Consider the following 9,803-nt stretch of genomic DNA (forward strand, 5'->3'; position numbering starts at 1 on the left):
CACCCACATCTGAATAGGATAAAGGTTTTCAGCTTCTTCAGTATTTACTTTTCTCCAATAGTCTGCTTAAGAATTGAGTTTCTCCCAACTGATTATTTGTCCCTATGTAACAATCAGCTTATATCTCTTGCCAAAACTCTTGGTTTCTGAAAAGTTCAGGAACTTATAAAATCCTAGAATCATAGAAAATTAAGGTTGGAAGGGACCTCAGGAGATCATCTAATCCAACCCCCTCCTCAAAGCAGGACTATCCCCAACTGGATCATACCAGCCAAGGCTTTCTCTAGTTGGGTCTTAAAAACCTCCAAGGATGAAACTTGTTTTCACTCATGATTGACTGTAGTCTGAACTTCAGAAAAGAGCTATGTCAAATAAAGCATTTTGGTGCTGCGTGAGGGCCTCCAAAAAAACCTATTTTTAAAAAAAATGCACATTCACGCACCCCAGTTCCCATTGAGTTGCACCTCATTGGCCAAGGCTTGTTTTACCATTAGTAAATCCTTCCATACACTGTCACAGAACCTGACCTGGAGGCAACTGCCTGTTTTCTCTGTTAGATATTTTCATATTACAATATTAGGTAGCACCAGAGGCAACAGATAGCCACAGGGACTCTGCAAGTCAGCTGTACAAACTCTTCTTACCAGAGAGCATTCAAAATCCAGACCTGGATCCAAACACTGAGAGACAAGTTTTCCATTTCCCTACCTCTTATGCAGCATCTTTTACTTTTATGCTAGACACCATGGGAAGAACAAGGGTCTTGATCACAAAGAGCTACAAGGTGTCTGGAAAGAAACTACCTTCTAAGGCAGACTTGTCCAACATTCGGCCCGCGGGCCACCATGCGGCCCTCCAAGCCATTTTCCAAGGCCCGAGGTGCTGCAACGGGAAACGAAAGTAAACATTGTACTTTCATTTTGTGGGGGTGATGTGATACTGCTTCCTGTAAGGTCTTTAAATATGGCTCGCTGGCCCACTGGGTGATAAAAAGTTCATGATCCGGCCCCACATTCAAAAAGGTTGGACACACCTGTTCTAAGGAGACCCATTAGGCTGCTGAGGTGTGGGAATATAGCATCATTCCTTTTAAATTTTTTGTTAGCCTTCTAGTGATATGTACTGTACTCTAAGCTTTCAGGGTGTTTTTACACATGCAAGCGCTGCAGTGCTGGGCGCTTTGAAGAGCGCCCGAAGTTGCAACACTTACAGTTGCGTAAGTGGCAAAATGCGCATCAGCACTGAGAAAACGGCGGTGGCACGCTTTTGAGCTAAAACACATCAGAGATGCTTTAGTTCAAAAGTACAGCACCACGATTTTCTGTGTGCTGACGCACGTTTCGCCACATATACAACTGCACACAGCACAGTGCACTTCGCCGCAGCTCAAGTGTAGAGCAAACTCAGTTAATCAAGTCTGCTCCGAAGTGGCAGATCTCCGGCGCATTGTGGGACAGAAAAGTATGTATAAAAATGCCCTCAGAGTCTACAGAAATGATCAAAGCAACAAAGGTATGCAGCTATCTTACTTATTGGTGTATATTAAGTGAACATGGAGATCCTGGAACTTATTATACTGGTTTTGTTTTTTTCTAATTTCTGCATGTGTTTTGGGCCAACACCAGTGGTTCTCAACCTCTTTAAACTCAAAGCACCCTTTGTTAGACTGGAAGAATCCATCAGAAAATGCCAGCTTTTAGTTTTCACTTATTTTTTTACTACAGAAAAAGTAGTAGAGCCATTTTTCTGTTGCAAAGAACTCAGATCACAACAGGCCACAATGTATTGAACACTTCAGATTCCTATTTGAAATCTCTGGCACCTAACAGTGCTAACATTGTGTGTCACTCCACAAGACCCTTGAAAGGATTTCAAAGCACTCTGGTGTGCTGTGGTACCCTGGCTGAGAATCAGTCACCTATACCCAATGACATGTGACCATTGCCTCTCCTGAGCTAAGGATGACAGTCAAATGGTCAGATTAGTATGGAGTGTGGGTTTTTTGCCTTCCTTTGTAGCAAGGAGCATGGCCCTCTTTCTTGGATCTCTTGAGCATATATTAACAACTGTTACAGCAGCAGGACATCGGCTGCCATGATCCCCCTGCTTTATGTGTGGAAGATGAGGGTGTTATGTCTTGTGCTATGTCTGGGTTGATTGTATATTTTTGCTAAGAGGTTAGACAATGGATTTGTATAGGATGATTTGAACAGAGATGATCCTGTCTCAGGCAGGGAGTTGGGCTAGATGCCATATGGGCTAAGTACAAACAGTCCAAAATCCTGAGGCTGAATCGATTCAGTCTTTGCAGGTTAGTCTAAATTGCAGAGATTAAATTGAAACAGAAATGAACAGACATTTACCTTTGATTCAGGAAATGCAGCCACATCTCTGCAGTGACTCAGACCCGAATCTGGGGGGCACTAGAGCACAGTGCTCTGGCTGTATGTTCACTTCCTCTTCCTGCTGCACCTGAGGTCTCTGGGATTTGTAATCTAGATTTACCGCAGCAGGACTCTGTGGGGTTTCTCATCACTTCCTCTTTCTGCTTCCAGGTGCCTTTGGGATTTGTAGTCCACAGTGGAAGCCAGCAATAAGCAATACGTTTGAGAGGAGGAAGGGGTGTTTAACCCCCCTCCCTGGCCCCAGACCCCAGGTGAGGTTTACCTGGAGGGGACTGGGCTGCATCCCCAGCCAGGATTGCACCCCTCTCCCCCCCTTGCCTTGTCAGCCAGTCCCCACTGCTCCAGCTATGGAGCAGAGGGGAGGGGACAGCCCTGCTTTGCTGAAGCAGACAGCACAGCACAGTCTAGGGCTGCAAGGCATGCTGGGATGCAGGGGGACTGTGATTTAACTTGAACAAGGAAGGGGTCTGGGACAGAAGTTTTATAAACCAGTTTGACCCAAATGAGTTCAGGCTGATACTACATTCAACCAGGTTTATCTTAAATCAGTTTTAGCCATTCTGAAACTGGTTTATATGCACTGAGCTTCTGTTCTCCTACAGGTTTGAACCAGTTTCTGATCACTTAACCAGTTTATGTGTAACTTCTCTCCCTAGAACATCCAACGCTACTTCTCTAGGATTCACAGAACAAGTGGACCAGTTACAGGATTCAACAGGTTACATGATTTACCTTAATATTCAGGATGTTTGGGGAATTAAGCGTTTGTAATAGCAGTTCAATAATTTGATTCTTGTTTCAGTTAGAAAACACAAAATGTAGAGCCTGGATTTGTATTAAAACAGAACTTTGAATTGTAAATACATCTAGTGATTTGGAAAAAGCACAATTAGCCTAACAAAAAAACAAAGTAGATGCGAAGAAGTCTGCATGGAGTCCTGTTTGTTAGAAATCATTTTAGAACTACTTAAATGATTGTCTAAAATGACTACTTCTATTAAATTATTTCTGATATATTTATAATCCTCTCGATTTAATCATAAATTCTTAGCTGTTTGTTTGTTTCTCTTTTATGTTAAGAGTATAGTAAGAGGCTTTTCAGAGCTAAACTTGCTTTGTATTTCTTTTACCACCTACCTACCACGAGGGCAGAGAAGCCAACTGGAAGCCTAAAGCAACATTTTATCTTTGATTAGTCATATTTGAATTTCTTTTTTGCCTGTGAAATAACAGCCATAGGGACAAATGTATAACAACATGGGGGCCAACCAGGTCACTTGAAAACCAGCTCCTGGGGCATGTCTGGATTGTGAATGAGTTCATGACTTTTGTTAGAAGCTACCATTCTCCCATTGAGATTATGCTTCCTACTTTAGAGGGATCACATTCACTGAGCCAACAACTGCCTCTAGGCAATGAGTATATATAACTGTGCCCTGAGTAGCGCAACACTTAGCCTTATGGGAAATAGTTTGTGGGAATGCGGGGGACAAGGGAAGCAGGGGAGAGGAGAGACTGTTATTGTCACTAATGCTGACACTACAGTCTCTTCTTGTTTGCTCATATTTTTCTATTATTTATCATTTTGTCTAGGAGATATAATATAAGACACCCTGGGTTTCTTGTGCAGGTCTTGGGGGAAAAAATAGCATCTTATCATGTCCACTAATATCAACTGGTACTGTGGTAACACTAAGAGGCCACAGTCTTAGATTGTTACCCCACTGTGACATTCCCATACTCTCAAAAGCTTTTCTCTTCTATGAAAGCTAATTTAATAAATCTGATACAAAAACATCTCCTATTAAGTCTGCAGGGCATTGCCCTTCTGAATGGAGAAACTGGCTGGAAACTCTCATTTCTGGCTTCAAATCCCCCTTCCATCTGCTCTCCTCTAAATTCCAAACCTGGATTAATTTTGAGCACTCAGATAATGTTCAGGTGTTCAGCTTCTCGGTTAAATATTTTAGATTCTTCCTCTCTACATAATTTGATAGCTTAATCTCTGGTGAAGCCTCAAACATCTGAGCACTGTTAGTGTAAATGATTGTTTACAATGAATAAGACAATGTTGTTAACATATTATATTATCCTAAAGCATGCAACACCCTTTCCTCTGCTTCCAGTTTATAGCTCAAACTGGACTACTGAACAGAGAAGAGACCAAACAAAGAGGAAAAGGATGTAGTGGCTGGCAAAGGATTCTTTCCCAGGAATAAGTTTTATTAATTAGTGCCTAGCAGGGCTGTGTGAAACAGGCGATATTCAATTTGGATTTGGATTCAGCCCAAATAGGGGACAGTGATTCAATCTGTTGATTCAGATCGCTGTCCCTGATTTGTTTCAGCCGAATCCGAATCTGAAGATTTGATAAATCAGCGATTTGGACCTAGACAAAACTTTACAAGTTTTTTTCTACATACCTGGAGGTAGCAGGCTTGGCTCATGATCACTGCAGTGCTGGGGCGGACGGAGCGTCTCATAGGAGCATGGGGGGCTCTCCAGCATGCTCGGCAGCAAATCCACAAGTGGACCAGAAGTACTTCTGGTCCTCTTCTGGTTCCACTGGGGAGCGCACTGGTACCCTCCTCCCCCCCTCTCCCCCCATGCTCCCCCAGCTCGGCAATCAGAAGGCAACAGATGCCAAGCCAGGGGGATACGGCCCACCCCACCAATGCACTCTCCAGTGGACCCGAAAGTGGACCAAAAGTGCTTCTGGTCCATTTCCAGGTCTGCTGCTGAGTCCACTGGGGAGCCCCCCGTGCTTCTGTGGGACACGATGCGTCCTAGCACCACAGCGTTCAGAGCCCCTGCTACCTAGAGGTATCTAGGAAAAACATTTAAAGCTGTATCTACGTCCGAATCGCCAAATCTGTCCGAATCTCTCCAAACTGATTCAAAGGGTTCTGACTCGATTCAGAGAGATTAAAGGGTCCTCTGATTTGATTTGGAGTTTCAGCCACCGATTGGGCTGAATCTCCACCAAATCGAATCAGGGACCAAAGCTTCACACCGCCTTAGTGCCTAGTAGCGGTGGCCAAATATTAAAATCACTTTCCATTATATTTACCTCTTTTCATTTTGCAAAGTGGGTAAAATAATCAAATGGAAGGCAAGTTCAGTACCTGGCCATTTGTAAATGACCAAGTGCTCAGCAAATTCACAGAGATGAGTTCTGTAGGAGGAAGATGTGAGAGTGTCTCTCCCTTCCAAAAACCCATTGTCTAGATGAAGTATAGCACTGGGAACAAGGAGGGTTGGAAGATTCATTCCTAAAGAATTAGCCCATTTTTATAAAGGGGAAAAATGAAGCTTAGGTCAAGTCTCATGCATAGCTAAATTGGTCTTTTAAAAAGTCTTTAATTCAGTTTCTCACTGACTTCACCTGTCAAGTGAGATAAATAATTTGGAAGATAAATTTATCATTAAATTTGGGTCTTCTATATAAAAGGTCCAAGCCCCTTCACGTGGTATGCATGTGGCCAAGGCAACTGATGGACTTCTTTCTCATTTAACTCTTTTTTTTAATAGAGAATGAGCCAAGCAAAAAGCACAGTAATGCCAAACTCACTATTGGCATAATGCGATCCATTTAGAAAACTGACATGACCTAGATTTCGATTTGCAGAACGGAGTGATACACAGTTGGCTGTGTGTAAACAAACGCAAAAAAACACAACCTTATGTCACGCGTGGAAATGCTAGCGTCTGGATGGAGTCTCAATCCTATTTTACATATTGGCAATTCAAAAAGCTGATATGGACAGAGATAGTCCAACTTCTAAGATTTACCATTCAAACATACTTGAACTGCCATGAAAAATGCAATAAAATAATTCTTTCAGACAAGTTTAGAGAGAGGTTTTCCCAAAAGACAGAATTCTGGCTTCCAGTCACATAAAGCTTACACTTTGTCAATAACACAGTGAACGAAGGCATGAATGAATTTTATTTCATTGGACAAGTGACTTGGAATACAGATAAGGCAGGGTGAGCATATAAACCTTTAAATAAATGTTTTAGCACTATCTGGAAGGGAGGAATGCAATTGATTCCAATCTTTTCTGACAGAAAATCAGTTCCTCTAAAACTCTTGGGGCAACAAACACTAACTAAAAGTGCCTGCTCCTAATAAAATCTTTAAGTACAACAAAATAAAATGTTGTCATTTGCGACTAATAGGCTACAATTAATGCAAGCACTTCTTTTTTAGCAGCTTGATTGCAATATTAAACTGCATTCATACAAATATAGTGTAGCAGGGAATCATTGCTTCACAATGACTCAACTTGAGAATTTTCCTTGGGCGTTTTTAAAGAAAAGTATGTGACAAAGCACTACACAAGGTAAAAAGTATTCTGTTGGTTGAATGCTACAGTACATTTTGGATTTAATTGGAATAAACAGTCAATTAATAGGAATCACTGATTTAGGACTATGAAATGTGGAACAGTATTTCCTTGTTTTGCTAAGTAGACCATATTTGTTTATATGAAGTTATCCCAATTAAAATCTTGTGTTTTAATATTTTCCTTCTGGCTGCTTAATATATGGCTTCTGAAGTATTCCCTGTGTAGCAACTATGAATGATTATTCCATTACAATTTTTAATTCTTAAAATTTTCCATCTCAAAATACAAATGGTGAGTTGTACAAAGTAGAGGTTAATTTCATGGCTGTTCAGAACAAGTGTGTGGAGCTTTTATAAGAGAGAGCCAAATCAGGACTTTCTTTTTTTAATGGTTTAACTGCAAATCTAACGCAGTCTTGAGTTTTACTCTTGTTTCCAAACCAAATACCAGCTTGTAAAAAATCCCAAATCAACACTGTAACAAATGCATTGGCTACCCTATGCCAAAAAGAGACTGCTCTACTCTGTCAGGAATAGGAATTCAAAAAGAGGTGACATGAGAAGCAACTTTTTAAAGCTGTGTATTTTCATTTGCATTGCCTATCTCATCTAATTTTACATATTGTCTGCCTTTTGCACTGCTTTGATTTTACTACCTTAAAAGAAGCATGAGTCAGAACTAAAGCCAACAAACACAGTGAAATGTATTACTCAATGTCTTACAATATGAGCTGTGACTAAGTGGTGGTATATCAGCCTTGATATGCATTTGTGAAGAATGATCATGTCCCAACTGCCAAGCCATGCCAGAAATGGTAACTTTGAAATAATCTGCTAATTGTAAATGAATACAGGTGACCCTCGCCATTCACAGGGGATATGTTCTTGTACCCACCACAAATGGCTAAATCTGTGAATAAGGCACTGTGTTCACTGTGGCTGCTCTGGGGATGGCGAGAGCACGATGGCAGTGGTGGGAGCCCAGTGGCAGCAAGCATAGAGCTCCTGAGGAGCTCCTTTAAGTGTATTTAAGAAGTGGGTTCGGCATTCCTGAATATTTGAAACCGTGAATGCCGACCCCACGAATGCCAGTCCCCTTTTGTAGCAAAGGAAGCTAGCGAATAAAAGCCATGCACCTAATTGTTACAACCTCAATGACAGTAATCAATTGCTAAGAGTAGAAGTTTATTCAATAATTAGACCTTGAAAGAAAATCTACATGCGACTGTTTTGAAAAAGAGACAATTAAGAAGCATGTGACCAAGTGAAGGGACTATTTTTATGATCCAACGTTCTATTCTCATTTAATATCTTGTCTCCAATTTCCTCTCATAATTAGATGCCTTAGAACAACTGCCTCACAATGTCTAGAAACATTCCTATGCACTATGGTATTTATATAAGCCAAGGCATCAAACTCATCTGATCCCATTGAGTGATTTGGGACTGGTCCAAAGGCAGAATCAATGGATGCTTTCCCATTCCCCTCCCTCAGGACGATGCCTGCTCTGGCCAGATTGGGAGATGAGCCGCCGATGGCTCCTGCTGCAACTGATCTGCAGTGGATGCCGTGTGCAGCACGGTCCCAGAATGGCCAGAGTGGGATTTGTGGATGCTGGATCAGACATGTGGGGGTGGGGTGGGAGAGCGGGAGGGGATGCCCAGATTGACCCCCTGTGGGGCCAACACCAGGCACTGAATGATGTCACTCTTGGACTTGATGATCTGCTCAGGTCCCTTCTGACCCTACAACTCTGAATGCTGGACCTGGCCCACAGGCAGCATCTTTGACACCCCGATATAAACCAAAAGTGGCCTGTCTCAAATTTATTGATTAATTCATTGCCTTGTTTCAGAGCATTAACTACATCTAGCATCTTTCTGTACTTTGTGAATTGTTTGTCAGTTCTGAAATGTATGCTTTTATCGAGTGTCAACTGCCTTAGAGAGTCCCTCAAGTTACTTTGAGGAGTGGCTGTATTTTCAATATTAAACACTTTTCTCCTAGATACTAAAAAAATGGATTCATAATACACATGAAGGCTACCAGAACCTGCACAGTGTGCAGTAGCACTTTATCTTCTACATTTCTCATCTTTCTTTGACAGAATTTCTTATCCTACTGCAGCAGAAAACTAGTCTAAACCAACCTTTAAGTCTACCTATTCTTTGCCCCTGTTTTCTACCAGTTGTACTGTCTTCTTATGGCTATAGTCCTACAATCAGATTTCATGGTTAGAGAGAGGAGGGGGGAAGTTGATACACAATGTGCATTGATGGTTCCTTTCTTGCTTTCAAAGCCTCACACAGATTATATCAATTTGTGAATAAGTGGCTAGAAATTGCTTGTTTGGATTAGGTAAGCTTTCAGGCTTCTGTTTATTGACACAGATTGACTTTCAGTTTAAATGAGCTTAATAGAGCTAAAGCACAAAATGCCAACCTCAGACATTCCTCTTGCTCATGATTTTAGGACTAAATCTAAGTCTGTGGCATGAAGTTCACGTAGAAAGAGTTTTTGGGTGTAAGGGGTTTTTTTGGTTTTTCTTTTGGGTTTTTTTTTTTTTTTGCTCTCAACTATTCTCTGTCTACCTTACAGCTCAATACTGCTCCCATTAAACTCCAATTGACTTAGTGTTGAGATGCACTCAATACTTAAAGACCATTTTAAACCACTAATGTAATATTCTATTAGAATGAATGGAACTTCCTGGTGTATGTAAGAGTACAGTAAATGTTTTTGACAAGAAAAGCTTCACACAATATCCTATTACAGTAGTGTTTGTTACAATTAAGGAAATTAAATCTATGGTGTGGCTACAAAATGTCCATTTCTATCTTATATGTTCTCTCTTCCAACCACCAGCACTTGTTTTCTCAAGGACCGTCTTACCTTATGGCTTAAAAATGTCAGTCTTCCACAATGGCATTGCAGCTGGCTTCTGTGGAGATGATTGAGAGGTGAATTAAAAGATAAAACTCTTTTAAGATAAAAATAAGCTTTGATATCATACATTATAACACTAGAAGGGACCATTAGCAAGGAA

Source organism: Gavialis gangeticus, unplaced genomic scaffold (assembly GCF_001723915.1).
Source record: "Gavialis gangeticus isolate Ggan-Ray unplaced genomic scaffold, GavGan_comp1, whole genome shotgun sequence".
NCBI lineage: Eukaryota > Metazoa > Chordata > Crocodylia > Gavialidae > Gavialis > Gavialis gangeticus.